The sequence below is a fragment of the Panthera leo genome, chromosome C1 (assembly GCF_018350215.1).
Source record: "Panthera leo isolate Ple1 chromosome C1, P.leo_Ple1_pat1.1, whole genome shotgun sequence".
Lineage (NCBI taxonomy): Eukaryota > Metazoa > Chordata > Mammalia > Carnivora > Felidae > Panthera > Panthera leo.
The window spans coordinates 211,689,672-211,708,421 of record NC_056686.1 but is presented as its reverse complement, the minus strand read 5'-3'; the positions used below and the strand labels follow the sequence as shown (position 1 = coordinate 211,708,421).

Here is an 18,750-nt window from a genome sequence, read left to right as displayed (position 1 = left end):
TGAAAACCCAAGTTCCTTTTCTATTAAATATCAGAAATGCACTGCATAGAGAGCCAGGCTATGAAAACTGTATACTCCTCTCCAGTTTGAACTAGTATCTCAAACACATGCATCCGTCTGAGTGATCACGTGCTTCTCCATCCACTCATCCTTCATTCTAAGTAAATTATACAATGAGTACTTAATGAAATGGGCTTAGTAAAAGTGATGTTTAGGAATAATTTCACTTTTGTGTTCTTCTAAAACAGGCTGTTAATCCTTGAGAATTTCTTTTATACTAAACATGGAAATGTCAAATTATGAATGCTTATGAAATATTCTCTAATGGTAAAATTCATCCTATATTTGAGTAACAAAGCAAGAGACACGTACTTCTAGGAGAGGGCTCTGCTTTAAGTAGCTGATTTTTAGAAAAGTAATTTTACAAGAACTTGCTTTAAAGTATGAGATCTTATTTAAAAAAAAAAAACAAAACAACAGAGCTCTGTGTTAATTTTGCAAAGAGGAACCTCATGGTAAATTTCAAACACTTCTTGAAAGAATCATACTACTTGTGTTAAGTTGTACTGTGGTAATTCCAGAGTAGCATACAGTCAACATGGACTTTCAAGACTAAAATAAGATAACTAAAGTAAGACAACTAAGTACAATAGAATATTTCAAGCTAAATCCTTTCTGAAACAAAGGCGGGGCATATAGGAACATCACTCAAACAGTTCCAGGATTCACTTAAAAGAGTGGGAAGTATTTTAACTGAACACAGCTAAATTAACTCTTAGGAGTTAAGAATGTATCACGGATCAGAGCTCTGGGACTTCCTTCAGCACACACACTAGTAACTTCACTTCTGCAGAAAAAAGTTTGCTCTTTGAATACATATTTGTTCTTTGCCCCAGTTGAATATTGGCCTCAGTAGCAGTTTTCAAATGTCTTTTGTTGATTAAAAGAAACGTGGTTTGCTCAGGACTAAAGCAAGATGCCATGAATGGGAGTATTCTTAAAAATGGTTTTCTTCCTTAGATGCCTGGGGGGGCGGGGGGGCTCAGTCAGTTAAGCATCTGACTCTTGGTTTCCGCTTAGGTCATGGCCTCATGGTTCGTGGGTTGAAGCCCCATGTCAGGCTCTGCACTGACAGTGTAGAGCCTGCTTGGGATTCTCTCTTCTCTTTCTCTCTCTCCTCTCTTTTTTCCTCTCTCTCTGACCCTCCCTGCTTTCCTCTCTCTCTCAAAATAAACTTAAACAAAAAAAAAATTTTTTTTTAACGTTTTTTTTTCTAGAGGCGCCTGGGTTGCTCAGTTGGTTGAGTGTCAACTCTTGATTTCAGCTCAGGTCATGATCTCACAGCTCCTGAGCTCAAGCCCTGCATCTCCCTCTCTGTCTCCCTCTCTCTCTCTCTCTCTCTCTCTGCCCCTCCCCTGTTCATGCTCTCTCCCTCTCTCTCTCAAAAATAAAGAGTGAAAAAAAATGTTTTTCTTCTACTTGTGACTAAATGAATATCAAATTCTAACTCAGCTTAGTAATATTACAAATAAAGTTGAGTTTTAAAAATTAAGGTCCATGTCTTTTTGTTTCAATTTTCTGCATGAACACAGCTTCGCAAAACTTAATATTTTATATAAATAATTCCATGCAAAATACACCTTTAACAATGTCTTTTAAATTCATCATGAAAGTAAACACACATTTCAAAGCTGAAATTGTTCGATCAACACACTCTTTACTGAGTCAGCAGGGTGCCACTGTCGCATTTCTCCAAAGGACAGGCTGGTTTGTAACTATTTCAGCAGAAATACTCATGTCACAGCCTTTAGGTCTTATTTCTATTGGGCACCTGTATGTCCCCCCCATTGTGTTCAGATCTGCCCAGCTTTACTTTGTATTAAGGTACCGGGGCCAGTTGTCCCTGGAAGTCACGTAAAACGAGTGACGGTAAAGAAACTCCTTGTCTTCCCTCTCCTAGCCAGACGTACTGGACTCAGGACTGACACTGAGCATTAAGTGTCAGTTCTTCATCTTTATCAACTCTGAAGAAATGATCCTTGACCTACCCACCTTAGAAGGCAATGTCTCATATGGGGCGCCTGGGTGGCTCAGTCGGTTAAGTGGCCGACTTCAGCTCAGGTCATGATCTCACAGTCCGTGAGCTCGAGCCCCGCGTTGGGCTCTGTGCTGACAGCTCAGAGCCTGGAGCCTGCTTCGCATTCTGTGTCTTCCTCTCTCTCTCTGCCCCTTCCCTGCTCATGCTCTGTCTCTCCCTGTCTCAAAAATAAATAAAAGCATTAACAAAAAGTTACCAAAAAAAGAAGGCGATGTCTCATAAAGAACAAGTAAATAATGGGTTTCTCTGGCCACAAAAAGACCACACAATGTTCTGTACCAGAGTAAAACAAGCCAAGGAGATTCTGAGGGACTCAGGTAAGGCAGCAGTCTGAGTCAAAACATGAAGATTGTTAACTTGTACCAAAAGCGGATGCCAATTTACACTGCCATCAACAGTGTACCAGCTCACTGACAGCAGGCTCTAGTAATCCTTCTGATTTCTTTTGTCAGATTGAAAATGCTATTTTCTTGACCTCCTCCTCTCCCTTCCCCTCTCATCAGTGCAATTCTTTTTATTTGAATTGCTGATAACTGATAACAATGAACACATTTGCATGCCTACTGTCCACGTGTACTTTCTTAGTAAAACTGTACATCTCTACTGCCCGTCAGTCTACTGGGTACGGAGTATGTCTTTTTCCTACTGATTTGTAGGATAGTGTATAATTATGAATATTATCCCTTTGGCTGTTATTTTTTTGCAAATATGTTATCCTACTTTGTCATTTTCATTTTAACTTTTTAAATTTAATGCACAAATCATTTTCTTACAGCTTTATCGACAACCTTTCTCTTTATGAATTCCAGAGCTTCTACCAGACTTATAACTGCATGCTGAATACGAATGTAAGATTCCATATTTACAGGTATCAGACATTAAACAATGAATATCCTTTTCTGAAATAATGTTCTATGAGAATCTAATCTGACAAACCTCACTACATTATCCAGTTTGACAAGGCATGTTAACTTTTACATTAGCACTGCTTAGCAGTGGGGAAAAGGTCAAGAAATCTACTATAACATGAATTCATGACCTTTCTCCAGTTAATCACCAACTAATTAAGTTAGTTGGGAGGGAGGGCGCACAGAATGCATTCTTTATACATAACTATACTAAAACGCATGTTAAGTACAATGTTAAATAAACACGAAAGTTGGTATTTTTCAAAATTATAGATGTATGGCTTGAGAATATTTTAAGATGAATCTATAGACATGCCTTTTAGACATGGATTCCAACATGATGTGATGAACTTCCTTTTCCTACACTTTATCCCAGTCTAAGCAAGCCCGAGGCAAATACCAGGATTAGAAGGAAATTGACAATATGCCATCAAACCGCGGTAGCAATTTCAGTGAGCACCAGGTAGGAATATTTTGTAGTAGACATGTATCCTCGTGTCCTAGGGACTGACGCATCCAGGACTAGAGTAAAAGGAAAGTGAGAGATTCCTGTAGAAGAAACTCAAAGCTTTTTGAGCAGCCTAATCAGACATGTTGCTATGTAAATTACCATCACCACACTAGCCTGTGAGCTGTATGTGTGCAAAAGCCATAGATCCACGTCCAATCTGCACTACATTAAGCACAGGTGGCAATCAAATTCCTATAAAATTTATCCGGTTTTGGTTTTGTTACAGAGAACTGTGGGGGAGGTGACTCAGAGGACCCCCTCAGGTATTCTCCAGCATTCCAGCCTGTCACTGTCCTTAACAGTGCAGTGTTTCACAAATCAGAGGAACATATGGGAAGGAGAAGAAAAAGGAAGAGAGAGACAGGGAAGCAAACCATAAGAGACTCTTAATGATAGAGAACTGAGAGTGGACGGAAGGAGGTGGGAGGGGGATGGGCTAAATGGGTGATGTGTACTAAGGAGGGCACTTGTTCTGCTGAGCACTGGGTGTTATATGGAAGTGATGAATCACTAAATTCTATACCTGAAACCAGTATTGCACTATATGTTAACTAGAATTTAAATAAAAATTTGAAACAAAATTTCACCCACAAAAAATGCAGTGTTTCAGACTGAACCCTGCATTCCACATGTGCTCTGACTGGCTAACATCACCCAGCCATGTATTTCATAAACATAATCTTGGACTCCATGAAGAGCTTTGATAGTAACATACATGGCTGTTTTCTATTAAGCAATTTAATTGACCTAGGTCTTCTCCACATGTTCCCCATCTTATTACTTCTCCCTACCAGATTCCTGTCAACTACAAACCTGATCAGTAAGTCACACAGGTCTTTCTTTACTTATTAAAAGTACGTATACTGAAGCTTTCCAAATAAAGCAGGCCACCAAACTGCATTATAAGTTTAAACAACCACCAGGCCATCAGGCCACCTAACTGTATTACCACTAGTGGTGATGGCTTACAGATTTCTCTGACCTTATAACACACATATATTCACACGTTAAAAAAGTATCACACACACAGTATGAGCGAACAGTACTTATCCTTAAGAACTAAGATTGCAATGATATTCTCTCTTCTATTTCATTCCATCCTAGTCCCTTGCTCCCTTCCTCCCTTTAAAATGCTACTCAGAGCCCTCTGAGCCGATTTCACAAACAAATGACAGGATGGAACCTGCAGTCTGTAAAACAGACTTCTAATCAATTAGGGTCACTCTTTTACTAATGACAGCTAACTTATTTACAATGTTGAACTTCTCAAATTATCATAATATGGCAAAAAGATTTCATGACTTGGTTTAAGACTTGAAATTACAATTACATATTACAAAGCCTTATCTAGAAACATCTGTAATACATGACTGATTCCATGAATATGTTAAAGGCCTTTTATCAATATGATCTGTTATCTTTAATTTTATCTACATTGATTCATATACAGATAGTCTTTTTTTTTAATGTTAGCCTGCTTTGTTTTTTTTTTAACGTTTACTTATTGAGAGAGAGAGAGAGAGAGAGAGAGAGAGAGAAGGTGTGCTAGTGGGGGAGGAGCAGAGAGAGAGAGAGACAGAGAATCCTAAGCAGGCTCCGCACTCAGCACAGAGCCAGACGCAGGGCTAGATCTCAAGAACCAGGAGATCATGTACCTGAGCTTAAACCAAGAGTCAGACGCTTAACCAACTGAGCCACCCAGGCACCCCTCATTTACAGATAGTCTTAAGGAATTAGGAGTTACATTGTTACAGTTTGAGAATTCGTTCCAGAAAATGTGAACTGCACAACTATTTCTTTACAACCTAGCACTGTATTTCAATAATAGAGGTTAATCAATGTTCACGTTTTAAAATGTGACACCACTCGTCCTCAAGCATGAAATCACAAATCCATTTTTCTTCTAGTTAAATTTACTACTCCCTTTGCTGCAGGGTTGTGTAAATATAGTCCATCTGATCATGGGCAAACATCATGGCTTCACCCATATTTTAGTAAACGAGAAAAGCAAACAGCCAATCCTGCTCTTTTAAAAAGCTGGCAATTCCTTAAAAAGAATGTATAATTCAAACTGGAACTGTAAACAAGTGGGAGAATATGAAACAAAGTTCAAATATGAAGAAAAAAGCCTTTTAGAAAATTATTTTTGTGTCAAAGAAAAGAGAGATTTTTTAAAAAAAATTTAAAAAATGCTGTGGTTCTAAAAAGGTATACCTGAGAGGGGTGAAATGTTCATTTTTCTCTTTTGAGAAAACAATTTCCTATATTTCGAAAAAAACAATTTCCTTTTGAAAATTTACACCCTTCAAACTTCTATCTAAAGGATCAGATATAAACCTGGAAAATCACTTTCCTTCAGGGTCCAGCACTGCTATTTTTGTTCTGGCCAAATGCCCATGAAAGCACAAACATGCCACAAAACCAGCCTGAGCCGAAGCACCATAGTTGGGGATTTGAAGGTTTATTTCCTTTTTAAACCACCGTATAGTGGTATTTAGTGTAAACAGGCTTTTTCCAGCACAAGTATTTGGAGCCACAGAATATATAGTTCCATGGCCCTTCAGAGGATGGTGTAGGACATTTTATACTCAAGGAGGATCTCTCCGAACCAGTCAGCAGATCCCTTCCAGCCCTCCATATCAACATACTAAGTGGCTGGCACGCAGATGTCTGATCCTGGGTTGGGAGAAAAATTCTAGGTGAGATAATGAAGCTAAAAAACAATTCATTTCAGAGGAAGTAACTGGAGGTCATTTGTCAACTGACTGGCACGATGAACTAGAAAAACTCTTGGGAAAAAGCTCCTGATCCTAGAGCCCAGACTCAGCTCATGGACCAAAAGATGTAGTCATGCCTCCTCCTGTGGTGCACATTCACTAGTTGTTGTTCCAGGACTCCGTTTACCACTGGGGAGCCACGGCACACCCACATGGGATGACCGAAACCTATGGAGGACTAACAGACACCATCAGACCCTGTATGAAAAACCCAGATACGTGACATGAGCAGCAAGTTCAGAGGACAGACACAGCACCCTGTGCTGAAGACCTCAGACTTCAACTGAGGGGATGTTTCTTGAGCTGTGTTCTGTAGACAGGATAAAATTGGGTAAGAGTCAGAAAATGTATTACAATATACTGGAAGGCTTTATGCAGCAATCTGAATTATGGTAAGAAAACAAAAATTATTTTGTAATTTCATCAAGCTCTGACAGGAAATAAAGTATCAAGTGAAGAGGAAGGCAGAAGGTAAAAAACTCACGGTAAACCCAAGTGCTGTTTACAGAGTAATCACATGCCTTCTTTTATTGCCCAAAGAACATTCCACACTTGATGGAGTGGTGCTTTCCAGGTGAGTGTTGACATCACAATACAGTCACAATGGAAAACTGCTTTTTAATCTGAAAGCTGTATCTAAAATACACAACAAAAACATCTTATATCCAAGGGAGTACAAAAAGTTAAGTTTTAGGTAGAGATCCCACGCATCCAGGAAGAGCTATGATGGATGCAATTACTTAACACTGAAAACATATTTTCTTCTACAAAAGTTCTGAATATGGGATTCCATGTTTCCTTTACTATTTCAGCAGAAGAATCTACTAACTCAAGTGAATGTGGAGACTAAAGTATTCGTTTAAGTGCTATACAATCTGCAAAAAAACCCATACGGAGATTATCCCTTCTGTGCAAGCTTCAAAAGCTACTTTCTTGGGTTTTTTGTTTGTTTGTTTGTTTGTTTTTAATGTTTATTTGAGAGAGATTCCCGTGCATGCAAGAGGGGCAGAGGGAGAGGGTGGAGGCAGGAGGAGGGGCGGGAGAGGGGGACAGAGAGAGAGAGAATATCCCAAGCAGGCTCCTCACTTGTAGCGCAGTGTCTGACATGGGGCTCGATCCCACGAACCGTGAGATCATGATCTGAGCCGAAATCAAGAGTTGGACGTTTAACCAACTGAGCCACCAGATACCCTAACATTCCCGGTTTTTAACTTTATCTCCCAAATGCTTAGATTATTGCTAACCATATCGCCAATCTGTCAAAATTTTAGTGGTTCAAACAGGAAGTTAATGTTAATGAAAACTGGGCTTTCCACAGGTGTTCCTGGGAGTAGGAGGTTGCACAGGGTGAGCCTATTCCGGTGGGTGCTTGACGATGCAGGCTTTTTAATTTTTCCAGACTAAAATGACATTAGTCATGAGTCGGACAGTGGCTTCTAAACCTAACTCTAAGGTCCAAGGAAGGCAGGTGACGGGCCATCTCTTCTCCAGCCCAAACACCTCATTCCTATCGGCTTTTTATACGGAACTTCAGTGTCAGAAATTTAACAAAAATTTTTAAACTACTACTTTATAATAAACATGTCTGCACGTTGAACACAGAACTATTTTCTGAGAAAAAACACTGACCTAGCCTCCAAGTCAATTTATATAACTAGATTTGAAATCAAGTCCCGGTTAAGCTTTCTTTTTTTCACTTTTACTTAAAAAAATGTTTTAACGTTTATTTATTTTTGAGAGAGAGCGACAGGGTGCGAGAGGGGCAGAGTGGGGGGTGGCACAGAATCTGAAGTGGACTCCAGGCTCTGAGCTGTCAGCACAGAGCCCAACGCAGGGCCTGAACTTGTGAACCAGGAGATCATGACCTGAGCCAAAGTCGGAAGCTTAACTGACTAAGCCACCCAGGTGCCCGTAAGCTCTTTAATTTTCAAAGGCTGATACTGGTACTGCTGGCCAGCTTAGCCAACTGTTAAGGCAGAGTGGTTACTAGAAAGTTACAACCTTGGACTTCTCTGCTACCCAATTTTAATAAAAAGTTCAGTGGTATGAACGATTACAGAGGGCTGCTCCCAAAGCTCCAGAGCATCAGAAAAATAATGATTTAACTGAACTGTACTCTGGCCTAATATTATTCTTTATGTTTTTATACTAAGATACGTTAAACTTGAACTTGGGTTTTACAGACACTGTAGAGAATTGAGAGAAATGTAGTATGGACTCAGAGCCTGCTAATAAAGGATCCACAGGGTCTCCATTCCTGGAAAGATTACACTTGTCCTAAGCAGCTGGTTTGTTTTTTATCTCAGGAACAGTCTTGCAATTGATCTTGTTTTCTTCTTTGTTCTGGCCACTAAAACTTAAGAGCCACAGGTCTGGTGCCTAAGTACGTAGTGTAAAAGACATGCACTTATTTGTGTACTTACCCTGCCCCAAGAATCATTCTATTTGCCTTTCTTTATTTTTCCTTGGCTCCTTATGTAAATCTTTGGGTGATGGTGGAGGAGGGGGAAGGGACACGAGGGGAAAGAAAAGAGAAGAAAACACACCCCTAACTTTTTCCATTTCCCTAAATTAGAAGGCAAGGAACATGAAAGAACAGCTAATTTTAGCACGAGGGTGTGGCTTTTAACCTTACCAACAACAGGATAATTTGGGTAAATACTGCAAGATCTAGTGTGTCGATTTTCTCGTTCAAGTGAAAATAGGTAAGGCTGCTAAGGGGACATCCTGTCTGGGAGAGATGACTAAATTAAGTCAAACAGGTAAAGTGTATCAAGGCAATCAACGGGTATGGGGTACGTTAAAATAAGGTACTCGTATCATTTTTCTTCAGAGTCAAATAATTCCTATCTGTGATTACAATGGCCCAGGCGTCCCTGTAATTCGAGAGGTGGTCGGAACAAGCTCATCTCTCAAACAGCACCTTCTCCGGTGTGCAACGCCTATTTAGGCCCTGTCATTCTCCTTTCTGGGAAGTAAGGATGAATAAAAATATTTCCAAGTTTATTCGACATATTTTTCAAGTCTCTATTATGTGTGAGGCATCGCAGACATTAAGGTCTAAGTGGCTGCCTTTCTAGAAAAATACTTTTTAAAACCACTTATACAAAATGTATTCTATTCAACTAGTGTATAAAATACCACTTAAATGGGTGAGCTGTACTTTCAAACTTTTATACTCTATTCCACTCTCTTCTCACATAAATTAGTAAAAGCAGTAAGATTACAACTTGCGGGGAGGGGACAGGCAAAGGGCACAAGGTAAAAATGTAAACAAACTGCAAATAAGGAGAGAAAGCAAAACGCCACCTAGTCAAATACTGGTGTTTTAGACTAAAGCAGATTAACAAAGCGGAACATTCCACCCTTGGGGAGCAAACATTCCAGTCCCTCCTTGTGTATTTCTGGGACTGCTGAGTGTCAGTGCAGTAGCTTTCAGTCAGGGCTGGAATTCCTTTGGGATTCTGTGATCCAGTCCTTTATAGACTCCTCTGGGCCCTGAGGATATCTAAGGGCAGAGGAGCTACAAAGGAGCCTGCTTTTCAGACTAAAATGTGAGGACAAAATGAGAACAGGAAGGGGTTATGTGGCCTCAGGGCAGACAAATAACCAAGCAGTTCACCTGAACTTATTCTTGGTCACCTGAACAAAGCAGACAGGAGGATAAGAGCCCTAACAATCCTCCTGGCTGGGAAGGTCACAGGGTCACTCTGAAGATGCCCCCCCCATCTCCTTCTGGCAACTGCTCCCCCTCTCCGCCCCCACCATTAACACGGCTCCAAGGGGAGGTGCTCCAAGTGCTGGAAGAACCATACTCCCCCTGGCCCTAGCAAAGTAACGTAGAGGGGCAGGCAGACCTCTCAGTGAAAATCTCAACTGCAGGGCTGAAGCTCCGTGAAAGGACTTTTACGAAGTGCAGGTGGCCAGGCTCTCAGGTGGAGAAGGCTGGTCTGCGCAGAGGATGTGGTGAGCAAGCAGAGCAGAGAAACGCAGCAGCAAATGGAGACTCATAATAAAGTCTGCGTTCCAGGTTCCGACTGCTGAAGGCCCGGGTGCGTTACTGCCTTTTCCCATACTCCTCCTGAAATAAGCTTCCACCGAATCCCTGCCTTGTTGGAAGAAACAAGAGAGTTCCAAGTAGCATAGGGGCTACCTCCTAGGTATCGCTGCTCCAGTCCTGTGCCCCAAAAAGGCAGCTCTAACAGAGGGAGGGCTCAGACATTTCTCCTCTTAACTGGACCGGAACCCACCTAGTGAAGACTGAGAGTGGCACTTTTATTCCTGTATGTACCCTACACACCTCCATTCAGAGCTGAATATCTGAAATGCGTCATTAAATGACAGTGGAAGAAACATGAAAAAATGTGAAAATAGGTCTGTTTATTATCACAAATTGAGAATAAAGCTCAAGATTATACAAGCAAATGTAAATGAAATGCAGTTTTTTTTCCCAGCCATCCTAAACTGAACTCTCAGGATGATCTTGCAAAACTCCTGATCTTTCCCTTCAGGTACTGATGCTCTAAAACTTGGAAGAAATACGGACAGGTATAAAGACTACAAAATTACATAAATTAAAGTGTATGAATAGTGGTATATCATCCCCCTAAACTGTTATATGGCACCCAAGAACAACCATTTAAAAACTAGGACTCCACACCTTCTCTTCTTATTGAGCAGTTCCTGAGAACTGGAGGGAGAGCAGATGAGGGAATCTGGGTGAAAACAAGGTGTTTACATTTCGAGTGTCTCAGTGTCTGACCTGAGGCAAAGCAGAACATTTTAGAGTTAGAACATCACAGCTCTCATTCAAAGAGAAGCCAAGCCAATCCAGTGAAAAGTCCTCTGGGTTCCAGAGGGACTACGTAGCTGCTATGCTCCAGAACTAGTGCTTCGAAATCAAGCTATTTAAGGATCTGATGGACAGCCTTGTACTCTAAGCACCAAAAATGGGGGGGGGGGGGGGGGGGGTGTGTCAAGAAACAACTACTTTTGCAACTGCTATATGTTAGATGACATAATTTATCATCCAAACCAGGACAATTTGGGGAATGAAGGGGGATGCAATGAATAATTATGTGGGGACCAGAGGCATAAACCTGGACTTTCCCTGGCGAACAGGACATTTGGTCACCAAATACTAAATTGTGGCTACCGTGCCTCCCCTATGACCACCCAACTTTTCTATTTCATTTCCCCCGATTAAGGAAAGCACCCTCCACTTACAGCAGGGCTTAGCAGAGTCACCTGCACATAAATAATTTATTAGTGGTGATAAAAATATGTCTCCCTTGGCAATATTTGGTATTTGAAATCAGTAAACGTCAAAATTCACTAGGTTGATGAAGGAATACGCCCATGGCACAGAGTAACTGTAACTCTCCACTTCCCACCAAACACTCTTGGCTCCAGGCCAGGTGGTCAACAAGTTGCCAGTTCCCTTATAAGCTGAAATATTAGTCTGATTCACCCCACCATGCTGTCATTGCTGAAGGGATCACAACAGGCTGATCTAACTGATCTAATTTCCGCAAGAGCCCAGCTCCCCATCTCCATACCCTTGCCCAAACCTCTGAGCTATTTTACCCTGGCTTATGTACCCTTGTATTGGAAAATTACAAGAAATACATTTCATGTTTGCCCCTACGGAACAAGGGCCATCTTCACACCATCTTCACAAGGTAGGATACTAAAGGAAAATCAACAGTGAGAGGTGCGTTTGTGCACACACATGAGTTTTAAATAAAGGTTGGGTGTAATGTGTCTCCTAACATCCAAGCACGTGATCTTAGGAATGACTTTGATAAACCTGAAACCATAAACCTTCTGAGCTCCCTGCTAAGAGATGACTTCACTAGGCTTCCAGCTGTCTCTACTTTGACCACTAGGAGGATATCCTCAGCACTAATTTCACCTTCTTTAGGTTTATGGTGCTGCATCAGATAGGGCATTCCAATAAATCCGTGCAACATCAACTGGAAGAATCTAATTTTGAATATCTTTAACAATTCAATGATTCAGAGAAGCAAACTCCATTTTCTTCCTTCACCCAATAGCTAATTTAAAATAACAGCTTTACTGACAATAATTTACATACCACACAATTCGCTTGAAGTATACAATTCAATAGTTTCAATAGTTCAGAGTTGTGCAGCCATCACCACAACCAATAAAATAACCTGGATTTTTTTGTTTGTTTTGAGACGCTGGAGATCACTTGCCGTGAGGATGAAAAACAAATGCGTGTTATTTTATCTTCTGGCTTACATGAAAGGAATATCTTAAGAATCTGGATATATGCTGGACCAAAATATTTCACAGAAAAGCCAAATGGGCAGCATATGAAATTGCCTTACTCTCCCTCTCAATGCATCCCTACTAACATAAGCATTACCACTTAAAAAAAAAATCTCAATTAACATCCCCCTCATTGTTTATTTGTATTTCTTTTATTTAGCCACTACCTGAATTGGCTGTTTATTTATCCAGTGTTTGAGTCTTTGACATGTTTGAAAAACAGCACGTTTCAAGGGTTAAGAGGATAAGCTCTTACCAGACCCAAGTTGGAACCCCAGTTCTGCCATTTAGAAGAGAGGTATATACCTCTTGGGCAAAACATTTACCTGATTATAAAATGATAGCATGACTTAAAATTTTAACATGATTAAACATCCAAGGTAGCATTTACTAATAAACAGCAGTTGCCAGTTTGAACAAGCTTTTGCTATACTGAGCTAAATATTAACCCTTTGTCTATGATCATGCAAACTTTTTTTCACACATTTATCTTTTTTGTTTGTTTGTTTGCTTTTTTGCCTTTTGATCACTTGATAGCAATGGAAATAAGCCTACTTCCTCATCCAAAGGTCTATAAATATTCACATAAATGTTCTTCTAATTTATGTTTTTAAACTCATTCTTCCATCAAATTAATTTTCTGAATTGATTTTCCCAAAGAATAACCAATTATCGAAAAATCTTCTGCTAAATAATCCTTCCTCTTTCCCCACTGATGTGTGATCTCACTCACCTAGTAGGTACATATATACCTTTCACTAAGCTCCCTAAGTTAACTTTTTAAATATGACTTTACTCTCTGGCCAACAGTAAGCTAACTTGGGCAATTTTCTTGCTTCCTAACATTCATTCAGTCTTCACATTCAAAAACATGGTAACTCTCCATTCTTACATCTTCTTTCCACTCAATTAAGTTTGTAGTTTTCTTCATAGAGATCCTGCCCATCTTAGGCATTTCATTGTTTGTTGTATGAGATTTTTCTCCTAATATATAATATACACAAGAAGGGGAGGGGCAGAAGGAGAGAGAATCCTAAGCAAATCCTAAGCAATCCATGCCCAGTGTGGAGCCCGATACTGGGCTCAATCCCGCAACCATGAGATCATGACTTGAGCCAAGATCAAGAGTCGGATGCTTAAGCGACTGAGCCACCCAGGAGCCCCCTAATATTTTTACAACTGGATACTGCAGGAAAGAAAAACAAATGCTACCAATTTTAAATACCTTTATGTGGTATATGGCTACCTTACCAAACTTAGTTTTTCAGTTGATTCTGGTTTTCCTAGGTTTAAGACTGTAACATCTGCACGTATTGCTATTTTCTGCCGGTTTTTCCTAACAGTTATACATTCTACTTGATGTTTTCTAGCATCGGCCAGGTTGATACTGAGCATCAGAAGTGTTACTGGACATGCCTATTTCACCTTCTTATTTCAAGGGGAATTCTACCACAGTTTTCCCATTGGCAGGTTGTTTGCTGTTGGTTTAAGACAGATACTCTTTAATCTCCTACCAGCTTTTGAAGAGCTCATAATCAAGAACTGGTAAATTAGCACTGTTATCTTGGCGCATACTGAGATGACACAGCACAAGGGTGCCATATACACTGGTGCTGGACCCCAACGTACCCCGAGGGTTTGAAACCCCAGGCCGTGTGACTTACTACCCATTTATCCTCGGGCAGATTATTTTACCTCTTGGTCTAAATTCCTTCATCTGTAAAATGAGGCTAATAACACTAATAACCACCTCTTTGTCAGGGCTGTTGGGAGGACTGAAATAATTAGAAAAATGCCTGGCGCGCAGTAAATAGCAAGCGTTACCTGTTACCTATCTTCTTAAAGGAAGAGAACTGCCTATTTAATTATTTGCTGGTGTTTTACTTAGGATTTTCATGACTACTTTCCTAGGTGAAATTGAAACATAGTATCCTTCCTTTGTAATGTCTTACCAAGTTGCCATTCTTATATTCTATCAGGTTTGTAAGAGTTTTTGCCAGTTTTGAAACATGACTTCTTTATCTTTTGGTATTATTCTTCTAGGATCTAGAATAAATGAGATCATTTATTGAAAAATCTCTTTAAAATTTTAAAGAGAACTTATACTTTCTGTATCATCCAGGTCCAGAGCTCCACTCACTTTTTTGGTTCGGAGGCCATGGCCTTTTAACCTGTATCTAATACATTCCATGGTTAATAACCTTTTCAAGTGCTCTACTTCTCAAGACAGTTCTGAAAAGCAACCAGTTCCACCTTCATCGTTAGATCTTTCAAAGTCATACATGACACATTCACTGAGAGCCAGTGTTTCTCTGGTCAATTCTTTCTGGAGGCACTCCTCTGTCTTGTTTCTCCTATTTATTTCTTCCTCCTCTTAACAACGAAAGCCTCTGTAGAAGAGAGTTTTGCCCTTTGCACACACCCACAGAGCGTCTGTATACAACATCCTATGCTAAGCACCCTCATCTCTCTGTCTTCCTTTCACTATATTTAAGTGTAAAATAAGATAAACAAGGAAAAACTAACATGCCTCACCCTCACCACCATCCCCCATAAGGTTTTGCCTTGTGTGGAGGAGGAATGCACTCTATTGTCCAGCCCTCTTCCCAAGGAGGCAGCTTCTAATCACACACCATGTAGTTAGTGTTCAGGAATAAGGGCAAGACAAGCTCTTGAGTAAACAAATGGGTTATGACCAACTGTAAAGAACAGGGATGAATAATTTTAACAATATAAAGCTAGAAAGTATTTACTTTGCTGTGTGCACATCCCAGGAAGCTGCTACCAGTTCTAGCTCCTTTGTGTCTACTTGAGAAGGCAAGGCACAGAGGATGTGGGCCACTGAATTTGTGTCTAATGTGCTCTACAGTACTTCGGAAGAGCATAATATACAGCTTACATTCCAATGCAACGAACAGAAGTAAAATGATCTTGGAAAAACATCAAAATGACTTCAAATCCTAGAAAATATTCCAACTTACACACTTGTACATTTTTCAGATAATCTCAAATATGAATGAAACTATCTTTACAGACATCTGTATCCTGCCTACATCCTTATCCAAGACACTTAGAATTCTATTACAAAAGGAAATAGTTAATAAACTGTTTTGTAGCTTCTAGAAATCAACACTTTGCTAATGACTCACTCCCTTCTGGAATATGTCAGCAATCAACATCAATTTCAGTCTCTATGATTTGTGGATTCCACCTTTCCCTTTTTTGGAAAAACAGTACATTAGTGTCTCTAATCTTCCTCTCTCTAATCTCCCTGTCTTGAGTGAGTCTTGACCTTGAGTGACTCCCTCAAAGGTCACTGACAGGCAGGGGCACCTGCGTGGTTCAGTCAGTTAAGCATCCGACTCTTGACTTCAGCTCAGGTCATTGAGCCCTGTGTCAGGCTCTGTGCTGACAGCCTGGAGCCAGCCTGGGATTCTCTCTGCCTCTGCCTCTCTCTTTCTCTCTCTCAATAAATAAAACATAAAAAAAAAAAAAAAAAAAAAAGACAACTGACAGCCAATCAGTGATGTGAACATTCTCTCAGCGTCCTAGGATCTCACACATCCTGACCAGAAGATTTGACCTCATGTTTCTGTTACAGAAATTTCCTGTGTTCCAGGATAATTCTACATTCCAGTACCTTGTGGTGGAGGCAACATAGTGGTGGGTTACAAGTGCACACTCTGGGACCAGGGTTTCAAACCTAGATGTAGGACTTCAGGTCAATTATCTAGCTTCTTTTTTCTCCATTTACTCACCTGAAAATATGGGGATGAAAACAGGGTTATTACGGGATTAAATTAGGTTAACAGAGAGGTCAACGTGATAGCAGCAGGTAACATAAGTGTGTTATGTTAGCAATTATTTATTCTTTTTACTTCGTTTTTGCTTACACAAGTAGATAATCTTTATGCTGCCTAACACTGAACTGGTGGTATACCTCAACGACGCCAATCAGAACCTCTCATTTCAGCAACTCCAGGCCCTACTCAGGACAAATAGGCAATAAAAGAAACAGGGACAGACAATGCAGATGTCTCAGCAGGTTACATAAATGTAGGAGGCAGCCAGCTATGTTAAGAACAGTGAACAGTCTGCAAACTAGATCTGGCACCCACCATTGTTAATCTCCTATAAATGCCCCTTTTCTTAGGTCAGGACACAAAATTAAACTCCCAATAGCAATGTAAAATATCGAGGATGGAGAATTTTAAAAACTGGCATAAAACAAGAAAAGGCAACTTTTGCCTTGCCTTGTTCTTCCTTTAGTGACCAAAATTACAGGAATGCTAAATTAATCATTGATGTGGGTATGTACATATTTCTATTTGATGACCTGTTATAAAGAGAAATTATTCTACCTTTAAGATATTGTTTAAAAAGAATGGTTTAAACAATAACAGTAATATAGCATAAAGTTCAGCAATTATGAGTCCATTTGCAACTATGAGACAAAACAACTCTAAGTGGGTCCTTTTGACTACTTTAAAACTATTCCAGAAGGTTGATATCACAATGAATGATACATCTAGCTACAGATCAAAAGAGTCGATGTTCACATAGAGTCCGCTTTAACACGTTCAAAGGCTTAAAATATTTGTGAGAACGCGCATGTTGTAGCAGAGTCTCAGAGCTTTGGTCATCATAAAAGCTAAATGGACTGGGCGCTCGGAGCACATCAAACTCATGATGCGGAGCATTTCTCCCTGAATCTTCACAACTACTGAATGCACAGGTTCGTTCTATTCTCGCTACTTTACAGAGGAGAAAGCTGAAGCGGCATGGGGATTAAACACCCGCCCAAGAAAACACAACCAGAATCTCAACCCAGGAATTCCAAGGCTAGAGACCCTCTTCTTATCTCTACGCCGAGCTTTAGTGTTTTAAGTCTCTCCACTGCCTTCTCACAATAGCATCTGAGGCATTTATAAACTCATGTAATTTCACAGTGTTTCTCAAATTACATGGTGCATTATTTTAGTAGCTCATAGCATACATTAAAAAACAAAGCAGAATGAGAAGTATTCGAACACATCATACACAGGAAGGCCTAAGTATTGTTTCATGAAACTTCCTTCTCAGTTTTGACAGTGTGTTCATGTATGATGCTGGGTCACTGATTGAACATGTAATTTCTCACATGGGTTGAGGTTTAAAAAAAAAAAAAAAAAACTTATCTAGAGTGTTCATTCTTTTACTTAACAAAACTGAAAATCAAATTATTCCAATCTTAGTTGGATTCCAAACCTGATATAAGTAATCATCCCAATCAAAAAGTAAATGCTTTGAATTCCATACTATGTATGGATATGTAAAAAGTATGTAAATAAGAAGCTTTCTCAAATTGTGTTCCAAAAGAACCCTCCTTCAAGACTTTGAGGGGAGTATTTCCTAGGAGGTGGGGGGGGGGGGGTGTTCTTGTAAACAAATTTGGCAAATTGGGAAATACTGCACATTATATTTCCTTTGTGGACAGCCACAATGCACATTACTAAAAACTCTGACAAGCTCTGCAGAAAACAGTAACACAATTACTACCAAAAATTAAAATCCGAATAACTGTTTTTAACCTGGTGTTTTCCCAAACTTAAACTTCATTCTGAAACTTCTCCCAACTACTACTCTCTCATAAGACTAGTGTTCTACAAAACAGAATTTGGGAAACGCTGTTTTAAGTGAGCTGATCTGGAAAAGGGAGATCGATCTCTAAGAAAGTTCAGTTGTTATAGTACATAAACCTTCAAAAATAAGCACAAATATAGCAGAGATAAATAAAACACACAGAAAATTGTGTTTTGGTTAATCTTTCTTCTCTGAGCAGTTTTATCAGAATATCACACAGCTGTATCATTTAATAAACATTACCAAATAATGTGTTACACTATGAAAACACAGGGTGGGGGAAGAAGGAAGAAACGAGATATGAAAAGAGATTTTAAAAATCTGCAATTCAAATAAATTACAATCTATTGTACAAAACTTACATACATAGGAAAAACTTAAAACTCACACACGAACACCGAGTAGAGAATAAAACCATACTGTGAAGACACAGCCCAGATCTGCAAAAGTCTTGATAGTGACCTGAGTTTCTGTCTCACGACTTAGAGAATCTGGAAGTAAACGAACTGGCTGATAACATGCCAGCAAAGAGGGGAA

The 18,750-nt window shown here is 39.8% G+C and overlaps 2 protein-coding genes across 6 annotated transcripts in view; one reads left to right on the top strand and one right to left on the bottom strand.

Moving 5' to 3' along the window:
- LOC122226091 (translation initiation factor IF-2-like) overlaps nt 1-18,750 on the top strand; it is a 48,523-nt gene that overhangs the window by 11,634 nt on the left and 18,139 nt on the right. The gene's annotated exons all lie outside the window — the stretch shown is intronic.
- Nucleotides 1-18,750, bottom strand: part of CAB39 (calcium binding protein 39) — an 87,636-nt gene that overhangs the window by 61,957 nt on the left and 6,929 nt on the right. Inside the window, exon 1 of one of the 5 annotated variants that reach the window (XM_042950455.1) lies at nt 16,232-17,748. The exons of 1 other annotated variant lie outside the window; for it this stretch is intronic. The gene's annotated coding sequence lies outside the window, so the exon portion shown is untranslated. Of the gene's footprint in view, nt 1-2,052; nt 2,112-6,778; nt 6,931-16,231; nt 17,749-18,750 lie in introns of those variants that run through there. 3 more of the 5 variants (XM_042950456.1, XM_042950457.1, XM_042950458.1) reach the window with 3 other exon arrangements.